At 35.6% G+C, this 13,236-nt stretch overlaps 1 long non-coding RNA gene across 1 annotated transcript in view; it reads left to right on the top strand.

Annotated features, from left to right (window-relative positions):
• The first annotated feature begins 7,477 nt into the window (after positions 1–7,477).
• The window catches only part of LOC135194919 (uncharacterized), a 9,451-nt gene continuing 3,692 nt past the window's right edge, over positions 7,478–13,236 (top strand). Inside the window, exon 1 of the long non-coding RNA XR_010310035.1 lies at positions 7,478–7,911. This is a non-coding gene — a long non-coding RNA (uncharacterized LOC135194919). The remainder of the gene's footprint in view (positions 7,912–13,236) is intronic.

Consider the following 13,236-nt stretch of genomic DNA (forward strand, 5'->3'; position numbering starts at 1 on the left):
ACGAAATCCGTTTTTTTTCTTAAGGGGATAGTAATAAAATCCATCGATCCTCTTAGCTGTATATTGCTTCCCATTTCTTTACCAATACGATTCTCCTTGCATTTTAATCATTTACTTATTTTCTTATCTATTTATTTATTATTTTTTCTTCCTTTCAGTATTTCACTGTACCTACTGTTACTTTTTTGTTATTAACACCATATTCTTTGGAAGCTCGAATTTCAAGTTAGTGGCCCCTGAGGGTTTGTACCTTGTGAATAGGGTTTATAATAATAATAATAATAATAATAATAATAATAATAATAATATAATAATAATAATAATAATAATAATAATAAAAGTTTTTTTAGATTCACACACGAAGGTCTCTTTCGGTTAATTATCAGAAAAAGACCAATTTGCATTGTAAGAATCTACATTTTCGCCTTTTTTTCAGTAACATCCTAATTCATTGGTGTATAATAATTTATAATAAGGCTAACATGAGCAGTAATATAACATTCCGCAGCATTTATTTTGATTTTACATCAGCCGCTAACTAATGATTTAATAACAAACTCGTCTGGCTTGCCGGCAACATTTTACTGTAGTATATATATGTATATATATATATATATATATATATATATATATATATATATATATATATATATATATGTATGTATGTATGTATGTATGTATGTATGTATGTATGTATGTATGTATGTATGTATATGTGTGCATATACATTATTTTACTATCAAATATATGAAAGATGAATCATCCTCGGAATCGGAAGATGATGATGATATTGTAGCCAACAATATTAGAAATTCATTGTATGAAAGCGAGTGTTTTGAGGACATACCCACCGTATTTAACCTCAGCAGCTTCTAACAGACTAATCATCACATACTTATAATAATGAGTCACGAAATGTGTGTGTATATCGCCACTTCATGAGAAGCAACACAACTCCTCATACAAACCAGCTTTCAAAAGGACCGTTCGGTCGTTGATGACAAAAAGAAAGAAAGAAAAAAAAAAGGTCTTATCTCATAGAGCAGTGAGCTGATTTCAGTTTCATTTTAGCACGTCATACACTGTGGTGAATTTTTTTCTACTAAAACAAAAAAATTAATTGATGCATTTCTACAGCTATTTCATATCATTTACATAATCTTACAATGAGAATTTACATTCTTACCAAGACCTCTTACTTTTATAAACTGAACATTACATATTTAGCTAGTTATCAGGAAAGTTAAATTTTGTATTTACATCCGTTGTTTTCATCAATATATGTCTATTGCTGAACACTAGGCTTTGCATCCTTTATATCATTTTCCTGTCAAGGCCATAAATACATAATTAACATCCTAACCAAATTCCATTTTAATGATCTACAATTAACATCAGCTGCTATAGATAAGAGTAATTACATCCATATGTAGTACATATAAATGCAGAATATATATATATATATATATATATATATATATATATATATATATATATATATATATATATATATATCTAAATATATATATATATATATATATATATATATATATATATATATATAACATACCATATATATATATATATATATATATATATATATATATATATATATATACATATACATACATTCCTATGCATATGCACACATACATATTATTTGTTTACTAATAAATATATGAAATGTAAAGCTCCAGTGTATTAAAAAACAGCAACTAGATGAACGCTTCCGGGTGCAAGTGGCGCCCAGTGAAAATGCTATATGCAGCTCATTCTCAAATTCTCTGACATAATCCCACGTAGAATATTAAGTTTCTGCCCAGAGGATAACGTTAACATACTACAAGTCATGTAATACAGAGGAAGGGCGGAGAACTAACTGGAATATTATTTGTTTACGAGGATATAAGGTACAGAGTTAAAAATGTAATCAACACAAACATTTCCAGTCTTTTTTTTTATACTAAATGAAAGGAATTTAATGCTACGATGCTATAGCTATAATTTAATCCTTGCATAGCTATAACTATCTTAATCCCTTAGTCATGATATTCATTGGTGTTAATGTTAAAGAACTTTTAAGAATCCTGTCCATATTGTAATGTAATCTAGTTCGTAAACTTTTTAAATTTACATCGGACAGATATACTAAAGTACCCCGGGACACTTATATTTGACAGGACAACGTAAACTTTATATTAAGTCTTGCAGGCTACTAATCGACCGCTTTAATGTCATTCTAAAGACTTTACTTTTTTATTTCAGGATTCGGAGAGTGAAAGCATAAAGGGAATAAACTTGTAAAGTCTTAGTTTTTTTTTTTTTCTGATGGTTAGTACTGTCTTGAATGCTTTTGGAACTACGAGTAAATAAAATTTAATTAGTCTTGCAAATCTTTGTTAATTTCTCTCAAATCTTGGTTAATTTCTCTCAGTGCTAAGTTTACTATATATATCTCCTGCTATTCAATACCACAAAATACCTTCTATTCAATACTTCTGTTAAATACCGCAAATTAATCTTTAATACCTATTTCAGGTTCACGTGGACTGGGCAACTATCGACCACTAAAGAGTATTAAGAAGTTAAATTCTAACTTCTGGATAATTTTTCAAACTACACACCTGAGGAAATTAAATGAGTCATAACTACGGATTTATTCATAAGAGGCGAGGCATTTCGATATTCGGACATCAGTCCCTAATTTTTTACCTCCACCCCTACAGGGGCGGTGCCCCTGTAGAGGATGGAGGCCCTTCTCAAGCTCTGTGCCATAGGTCTTATGACCTACGGGCAGGGCATGGGAGGTTTTTTTTTTTTTTTTTTTTTTTTTTTTTTTTTAGTGAACATTAGTTAATTTTAGAATCTTTGCCCAGCTTTGCTTTTTAAGTAATTAATGTATGTCAGTCTGAGAAACCTTAAGATTGATCGTTTTTCATTGAGATACCCGTAAAATTATTTTGACCTGTATCTAATTACGCTTTTCAAATATATAAATAAAATTGGAAGGAACTTTATAAATTAATTCAAAATCAAAGTAGCTGTTCTTGCATTAACTTTAATTGGAATTTTACTTTTACTTTTATTAAGACTAAGAATAGGGGCATTCAGGGATAGGGAGTTAACGTAGAAGTACTACAAAGCTTTTAAGTTGTTTGCTTATTTAGTTTAAATAAAGATTTTTACTTAATGAGACTGGTTAACCGAAGTCAAATGTCTAGATAAAGTAATACTTGGCCACGAAGTTTGAATTGACGTGAATCGCCTGACGTGAATTGCCTGATTATTCTAGATCATTAGCTTGACTGAAACACTTGACACAAAGAACGTAATTAACAGACTGTTTCACTGAAACTGAGCAAACCCATTTTTGAGTAATACTTGACCCATACCATTAACAATGTTTTTGTTATTTTGTGTCGTTAATCCATAGTAACTTTTTTTTCTAAGCTCAAACGATTATGATCTGAAAGTTATTTTTAAGGCAATGGTTTGGATCTTGTGCAAGTTTTGAAAGTTAAAAGTATTTGTTTTCCATTTTGTCGTTAACCCATAGTAACATTTTAGGTAAAACTTTTATGATCTGAGAGTTCTTTTAAGGCAATTGTTTTGATCTATTGTGTTTTAATTTAAAGTTAAAACCTTTTAGTTCTTTTTTAAGGTAATGATTTGGAGCTATTGTGTTTTAAAGTTAAAACCTTTTACTATACGGGTTATTAAAGTTAAAACCTTTTACTATCCGAGTTATTAAAGTTTAATATAATTTGTATGGATGTGATGCTAGAATCCACTTCTGTCCCAGTCTGCATATCTTTACAGGTTACTACATTGAGGCAGAGGTAATAAACAAGGGAAAAGAATATTTACTAAAGAACTGTTGCTTTCATTGCTTAAGGCCTCTAGAAGATTGAGGTGAGAACTGACTGGGGTACTTTGATTTTTATAAAGTACTGTACTGATGCCAGGAGTTGAATTACTGTGACACTTCAAGAAATAAATATTTTGGAGTTATGAACGTGTTGATATGAACTCCCTTGCCATCACTATTTGTTTTGCATTATCAGTGTTAATGTTTCTCGGGTAGGAAACTTCGAATTAAAGATCTGAATAAATCTTTGCAATGATTACTCGTCCTAAGTACATTCTTTTGACTAAACTCTTGTTACCTGATTCTTGAGCTCCTTGAATGTTGACAAGGGCTACCAGATATGTACATTTAAAAAGTTCTTAAAGGAATATGTATTCTTAAGCTTGTAAGTACTTGTTCTTCCCTGATACACCTTGAGGAACTACGAAAAATTATACGGTAACAGTGATTACCGAGGGGGATGGGGGGAGGATTCTTCCTCTCTTAGCAAAAGTTCATCCAATTAAGCTCTGGAATTCTTTCAGTGGGAGGAGTCATTACGTATGGTTGAAGAAACGCGCGCACACACACGCGCGCTCGCAAAAGAAAAAAAATCTGAGCAGGTTATATCGCTGTAAATAAGATTACTGTTCTCACTTTTAATATAAGTTGTTTATATTTAAGATTCCATTTAACTTCCGTCTAAGGCGTTATCCTACCACCGTGTCTTGTTATTATATAACGGTCATATTCGTGTCTGTTATGTCCTATTCATGACGCTATACTTAAAATTGATAAAATAATTGTTATATTGATATTGGAGAGAATCACGAACATCATTTCAGAATATTTTAACCTTATTACTTAAGCCAAGTTTATAGTATCGGTTGCAGTGAGTTTCCTACCTATAATATAATACGAAGCTATAAAGAGAAGTGCAGCAGCACTTCATTGAACATACCCAAAACTGTGACAGTGTTGAAATGTCAGACACCTTAGCTTCTCTCTCTCTCTCTCTCTCTCTCCCTCTCTCTCTCTCTCTCATATTAGCTAATTTAAAGTGACATGTCATCTAGAAATACCAATGAGCTAAGTATGCAGTTTTGATATGTAATTAACACCCTCTAATCTTTACTAAACTAATTTACATATATATATTTTTTCGGGGGGCGGGGGGAGTGGTGTCGGGGATTGAGTTCTTTTTAAGCAGTCTTACAGGCTTTGGAATTCTGAAATGTAATTCAAACTGACAAGCTACTTGCTTTTGCTGTACCGATGTCCTCAGCCTGGCTTTGCTACAACTGAAATGGGTGGGGGGCTGGGGGTAAGGTGGGCCTGTTGCGACCCCGATGAGTGGACGAAGTCGATATGCCCGTGGATAGTGTAGGGCTAACGAAAAGCTCCACTTGAAATAATTATCTTCAATGCCTGCGTGTTTTTAGTGTTTATTCTAATATTATTATAGTACTGTTAGGGTTAAAACGCACTTTTCCCCTTGTAAATACATATAAAATGAATAGAATGAAAAGGGGAGAGAATGAATAGAATGAAAAGGGGAGGGAGAGAGAGAGAGAGAGAGAAGAGAATGAGAGAGAGAGAGAGAGAGAGAGAGAGAGAGAGAGACGTTACTGAGGAATCAAAATGAAACTACTAGGGACAGAGAAAATTCCACAACGTGTAATGGAAAGTGAAGGACTCGCAAACTTTTAACCATTCCCATATGGTAAACTTAATTCGTTTGCCAATGATAAACAATTGTTGATATTCAAGAGGCTTCATGTAGATATTCAGAGGCTTTATGTATTCATGGTTGGGTTTGTATTCCCTCTTGAATACACTGTAGAGGTTATTCCCTACACGACGTTCATTACAATTATTACATGATATGGATAAACATATCTACTTGGCTTATATTTTCTGATATATTAATTGTGATACATGTTTTAATGTCATACGGACAGAAATTCCTTTCGCTCCTATCATCATTCGTGTGAGGATAAGAGACAGACATCTCTATTGTTAAACAGCCCTTTCAGTCATTTACCTGTCCATTGTGGAAAGAGCTATTTGGAGAAATGCAGTTTGATGATATTGTCCTAGGGTTCTCGTTATGGATAATTTTTAAAGAAAAAATCAGGCTAGCGAAACTCCCTTACTCATTTATTAGAAAGGTGAATTTGATATCTTAAAGAAATTATAATCATCATGACCTGGAGCTAAGGTTTAAGATTTTTTTTTTTTTTTTTTTTTTTTTTTTTGCATCATACGACATGGAAGTTCAGCGGAAGCCATAGGGTAATCCAAATATACACACTTAATTTTTAATTTATTTTTTAAATTTTTACATTTATTTTTAATATTAGTGAAGTCCAGCCACCTTCCTTCATCAACATGAAAGCCACAACAAACGGCAGCCATCCTGTTGGTATTAGTCCGCCGATTCTCTTCGATATTTTTATTCTTGCCCAACTAATCTTTAGGAGCTCCAATTTAATTTACAGTATTCTATTTTTTTTCCCTTGCTTGCCCAACTAATTTGCAGGAGTTCCATTTTTTTTACATTATTCGATATTTTGACTCTTGCCCACGATAGTTTTACCCGTGCCAACATAATCTGTAGGAGATACATTTTTTTTTTCCATTATTCGATATTTCTTTCCTTGCCCAACTCATCTGTAGGACCTACATTTTTTTACATTCTTCGATACTTATTTTCCTTCTACTTGGCCCTGAATCCATCCGCCAGGATAACTAGTACCTGGAAAACGGACCTTGCCCGACCTTGCCCACCCTTCGCCTTCAGTCTGTTCCTGCTTCTCAGCCTGTTCAGTGCTTCGTCATAACTACCATGTCTTCTTCTGCCGAGAATTTGTCGTGTCCCGCACACGTGGAGTTCGCTGCCGCCGTTCCCGTTACGCTGGAAGACATATACATTTTGTGTCACGACGAACGATCCCTCATTAGTTATTTAATGAAAACAGGCCTACTGGGGGATTTTAGTGGCGTGTGTAAGGCCTGTAATGAAGGCACCGTCGGCCTCTTGAAAAAAAGGGGACAGTTTTCAATGGCGGTGCAACGCAAGGCACTGCCGCAAATACATCTCAATTCGCCACGGGTCATTCTTCTCGGGGTCCCATCTCTCCCTGAAGAGCATCTTAGTGCTTATCCACGGCTGGGTTCACGACGCTTCCCAGAAATATATGCAACTTAATCTGAGGATCGGCTCGCCCAACACTCTTGTGGACTGGTTTAATTTCTGCCGGGACGTTTGTGTCGATATTCTGGTGATGGACAATCGGAAAATTGGCGGACCTGGTCACGTGGTCGAGATTGACGAGTCCAAGTTTGGTATAGGAAATTCAACAAAGGCAGACGTGTCGATGGTTGTTGGGTTCTCGGCGGGATTGACCGCCAACAAAAGAACATTTTTTTCAGGTTGTACCAGACAGGACTACAGAAACACTTCTTCCTATTTTAATTGATAACATACATCCTGATTAAATTGTCATTCTGATTGCTGAAATCATATCACACTTTAAGTCAACATTTCAAATCACACAAAAACATTAATCACACATTGCATTTTGTAGACCCACACGAGACACACGACAGAATCTACTTGGCGGGTTTTGAAACGAAATGTCTTACCTAGAAGTGGTACAGTAAAAAATTTGTATAATTCATATTTCGCTATGTATTGTGTAAAAAAAACGTTACCTAACTCAAGTTGATTGTCCATTTAAAGCATTTTTAGATTTAATTAAACGTGTATATCAATTAAATAAAGTAGTTTCAACACCCGCCAAATTGAAGGCCAATGTCGCTGAAAACAAACAATCACGAGACGTCGCTCCCGCTGTACAAACGGATTCGTCACCTCCACCCGTGCCTCGTCCACAAATTCCCCTTGTTCAGTCATCTCGGAAAACAACCGTCCCGCCAAGAAAAAAAAAAAAAATCCTCTACCCAGAAGATTTTAACGACTCGGATTTCTCTTATTAAGTTCTATATTTCTGGGGGGGTAGGGGCCGGCCAATCATTGGACGACTAGCAACATCTCCAAGGTAAGGTTATCAATGTAAATGCACGTTATTTTAATTATTTTGCCCAAATTAAGCACGCCATTGTTATTTCCGCTATGCTGAAGTCAGGCACGCTCAACACATCCGAACATTCGCGTTCGCTAGAAGTCCACGTGTTCGAACGCAGTCCATGTGTTCGAGCAAACAACGTGGCCTTGACTTTAACCAAGTATTCTCGGAAAATATTCATTTTGCTTAGTTATCAGTAAGGATATACGGGTGCCAGCCATATGTATGGACAAGTTATATTGGTTAGATATTTATAATTGTTAACTTACTACACAGGTTCGCCCCCGGCCAGGTAAGGACATGCAGACTTAGTTTGGTTAGGTCGGTTCTTTGGTTAGTAGCAATCACTGTTAATATACTATATGGGGGGGGTCCAGGGCGAATCCCCCGGCCAGGATAAGGACGGTGGAGACTAACTAGGGTTAGGTTGGTTCCTTGGTTAGGTAGCAAATCACGTTAATATACTATACTGGGGGGTCCGGGGGGCGAAGCCCCCCGGCCAGGTAAGGGCACGCGGCCTAAGTTTGGTTAGGTTGGTTCGTTTGGTTACGATCACCGGAGCTCCTACAGTTTAGTTGGAACGGAGGAGTCTCCTACAGTTTAGTGGGTTTTGTTGTTTTCGTGTTCATTGTCGTCATCTGGGTTTCACCCAAAAACCCCGGTTTCCCAATGGCTCCCCCCTTACCGTTTTCATTTACTCGCATGTACTCCCCACCCCAAAACCCCGGTTCCCAAAAGGGTCCCCCATTATCGTTTTTATAGGTTTCGGGGGTTTTTAAACCGGGCGCAAAACAAAGCGTCCGCCACTTGTTTGTATTGCTCCGCCGATTCCATAGCAGACGAAACCCGTGGGCAACTGAACTGTAAGCGCTCCGATCACTTCTTGCAATCTGTTAGGCATAGAAGATTCATGGTTTCTGACAATCTGGTGGGCGATTGTGAAGAAGCTTCCATTGTTCCAGTGGTCCATAAGTTGATCTGTCTCCCTCTCCCTCCCAGCATCCCAAACACATTTTACCAAATTAGCCTAAATATTCTCAGTGAAGTTCATGTCTGTATCCTTACTTGGCCAGTCAAGCAATTGAAGATCTTCTCGACCTTGAAACCATTCCTGAACTATTCTGGCCGTATGGATGGGGCAGAGGTCGTGAATGAAAATGACAGGAGCAGGTGGGGAGGAAGAACTCCGCTGTTGAAGTGAAAGCAGTTAGAAATCCTGAAGAATTTCAACCTGTTTTTCACCAGTGAACCTCCACTCAATCCTGGTGATATCATCCAAACAATGTAAGAAGATCCAGCCCCACACGTTTACTGTGACATCCCCATTCCTGGTCACCTCGTAAATGTTTCTTCTGGAGTATCTAAAGGGAAAAAATCTTAATTTTTTACAATTTACGCTTTGCTTTTCGTAACAGGGAAAATAAGGCTATATCGTTTGGTGAAATAAAATGCTAAGTAACAACCCATGAAATAAGTTTAGAATGTTTATTCATCTACAAGGATTAATACTTATAATTGCATTAAGTTTGATCTGCAACGGTCCGTTATGATATGATATTCTTTAATTCAGTAACCAGGTTAAACTCTATATAATAAGTTTGCCTACGTGATTATTCATAACATTAATAATGCATTTGCTTAATGCCTGAAAGCTGGCCATAGTAGAACTAATGGGGGGCTTCCAATGAAGAATTTTTATTTTCACACTTCTCGTGGCAATATAATTCAATTAGCGGAAAATACATGGTTATTGACAAAATAATTATCTTTTGATTATAATATTACCTTGCTTATAATTATTATAGCCTGACTGTTATTAATGATTATAGAAACTCACCTTATATTACTTGGTCTTCAGTTATGTATTCTGCCGTGACTTCTGCTAGTAAAAGACCTTTCGTCACTGCATACGACTCGAGAACAAAATTCCATATCCTCCCCAACAAACTGTTGAACAAAGGCAAGCCTATCAGCACGATGCCGTTCGGCGAGAAATTCCTTCTTGGAGGTATTCCTTCGTGCGTCATAGCCGAAACATTTAATACCAGACGTTCACGAATAGCATTAGTATTGTTAAAAGGATCTTCTGCTGCTCGTCGAATGTCGTCGTTATCCTAACGGGTGGTCATTCGTGGTGGAGGTCTTCGAACTGAAATACGTAATTAACATCCAGATACCTAGATAATCAAGATTAATTATAGCCTGTTTACTTATGGGAACGCTATTTGGTATTCTGGGAAGTAAAGAGAAAGAATCACTATTAGAGTTCAACAGAACCAAGGCAACTGTAATTCAGGTTTCCTAATTCACGGGTTTATATGGTATATAGTTTAAAAATTGATAAATAAATTAAATAAATAAATGCTATCCAAAGTCGGTCAATTTCAGTCTCCTGCGATGCGTGGCCTCCTTTTCCATTTATTTACTGTTGTAGGGGAGACGTCAAGACGCTGTGCAACAGCACGTATTGAAAGCCCACTTTCTCGTAGAGAACTATATGTTGCTGTTCATTTGGAGACTATAACGAATACTTCTAGCAGAGGACAGATAACCTATCAAAATTTATACAACACCTCAATCTAGACATGATTGGGTGACAAACTTGTTAGCGTGTAATAGGGGCGCTGTAACAGTGATATCGTCATCACTAAACAAAGTGATATATTAAATCACACGATCACTGGGACTGATTGACTGATTGGCTGTTACTGGCATTGCAACATCTCAGGTCATTACTGTCATTGCTAACATTTAAAATTCTGTATGTCTTCATAATGATAAATTGTTAATTGTCTGTTTGAAACACTGTTTACTAAATAAAGGTGGTGCTGTTCCTCTCTTAACGTGAATTCCACTAATCAGGTTTCGAGCTGTTTTAGTGTATAAGAGGTTGCAGGAGGCAAACTTGTAATAAGTATTAATCCTCATAGATGAATAAACATTATCTTAATACAGGGGTTGTTACTTAGCATTACATTTCCCCAAACGATATATCATTATTTTCCCTGTTACGGAAGGCAACGCGTAAATTGTAAAAAATTCAGATCGTTTTCCTTCAGATACCACCGAGGAAACATTTACGAAGTGGCCAGGAGTGGCTTGTAACAGTAAACGTGTGGGCCTGGATTTCCTTACATGGTATATGTGATATCACCAAGACTGAAGGGTTTCACCAGTGAAAAATACGTTAAAATTCTTCAGGATTTCTTCCTCCCTTCACTTCACCAGCGGAACTACTCCTTTCCACCTAGTCCTGTCATTTTCATTCATGACGGCTGCCCCATCCATACGGCCAGAATAGTCCAACGAATGGTTTCAAGGTCGAGAGGATTTGAATTGGTTGACTGGCCAAATAAGGGTGCAGACATGAACCCCATAGATCCCGAGAAAGATAAAGTCGATTTATTAAAGATTGAACAATTCACAGGTGCCCCGAGAGAAGCCGAAGTGCAGTGGAAAAATCACTGAATTTCTAATCAGTTTTCTCCCATGCATACATAATTTTTTTCATATTTTCGTTCCCATTATTTCTATCCTCATCCATTTCATATGAAGTAGCTACTGTCGCATATCTTATGTAATATAAGCAGGTTAGGGGTAATTACGTTTGCTATATGTCTATTACAATCAGAATCATAATTACCTGATCTGTTATCGAATTACAACTACAACTTCAATTACAAGATGGGGAACAATATCAAATACAATCATTAGTATAATTTCACAATTTTAATATTTCAAAATTGTAATCACAGCTATAAATACGTATATAAAATTTATTATTCAATTACATTTCGCACACCTATTTCCTTATAAAAAATGCAGATAGTTGCAAAGACTTTATACTTGAGTTTGGTGTCCTTTTACAGTCTTTCTGCAACAATTGTAAGTTGTAACTTATAATACCTTTAGTATAAATACAAAACAAACATAACAAACATATCTAAAATATTTCAGACCTGCAGAAATTATCGTTAACATCCTATGATTTGCCTAAGTAAATTGTTAGTATGTTTATTGTGTTGAAAATTATTATGCTTATTATAAGAAAATAATACTGAAATACAAAACTCAAATATTGGAAAAAAATTTCACAAAACCTTTTGCACAAAAAAAGGAAATAAATGGAATAAAAATTTTTTTTTAGAATTGGTAGCTGGCTTGTTAAGATTCTCCCTTCATAATATAATAAATAAATTGGCTAGCGACTCAAAACATCTCTATTGCATTTGGTTAAGATGAGTTTAAGAAAAGTAAGAGGGCTGCTCTAGTATAAAAATTTCAAATAAAATACTTTATTATTTGAACATTTCAGTTACTATTACCATTAAAATTACCATAAAGTATGAATAAAAACAATCGCAATTACAGTTAACTTTAAAACATGTAATTAAAAACATTTCAGATAAATGACAATTACTCCAAGCCTGAATAAAAGGTAATGTTTATTTGTAACTGGTAAAGCTCTCTTACTGTGGGTTTCACAAACAGTGCAGTCACGTTTTTGGTCAATAACACTGTAATAAAGACTGGTATCAGTACGAGATTTTGCTATAATTTTTCGGCATAATCAAAGCTTTAACTCTAATGAATGTCCGGTAAAAATGCTCAATTTTTATTTGTAACACATAGAGTAACTATAACCAGTTACCTATTCAAACCAATCTGTAGGCAATTGGCGGCTCTCTCTTTGCTAAAAAATAGTTGAAAAGTTGCGTGACAAACGGATTTCTGCTACCATGCCGACAGTTATGTTCCTAGGCGGCCATCCCTTCTTCACCTTCGTAATACAAGCATATGGCTGATGCCTTGAGTCCAAATGAAGATTGCGAAGGAGGTAACCAAACACAAGTATAACAGTAGCTTTACCATCAATCACAGTGTCTATCGTTCTACTACTCCACCATACATGCAGATATCTCTCACTCTATTAATCATAATCATTTACTCCTAACCTAAGTCAATAGTCACTAAAGATAGAAAGAAAAATTTGACCTTAATATAAAAATAGTAATAGCTACTATTACTACTACTGCTGCTGCTGCTGCTGCTGCTGCTGCTGCTGCTGCTGCTGCCGCTGATTTTAAGAATAATAGTAAAAAAAAAAATGCTGTATTACTGGATATTATTATTAATAATTAATTAATACTGTTCCCTTGTTTTGAACGTAGACCAGAAGTAATATATCCATGCCTAAGGTAAAGTAGTACGGTACGGCATTTGCACATTTTTTTCGTACCTGAACTATACCGTACCGTACTTTGGTAAAATTGTCGTTGCGTAATTCCGTACCCTACA

This window comes from Macrobrachium nipponense, chromosome 15 (assembly GCF_015104395.2).
Source record: "Macrobrachium nipponense isolate FS-2020 chromosome 15, ASM1510439v2, whole genome shotgun sequence".
NCBI classification, from domain to species: domain Eukaryota; kingdom Metazoa; phylum Arthropoda; class Malacostraca; order Decapoda; family Palaemonidae; genus Macrobrachium; species Macrobrachium nipponense.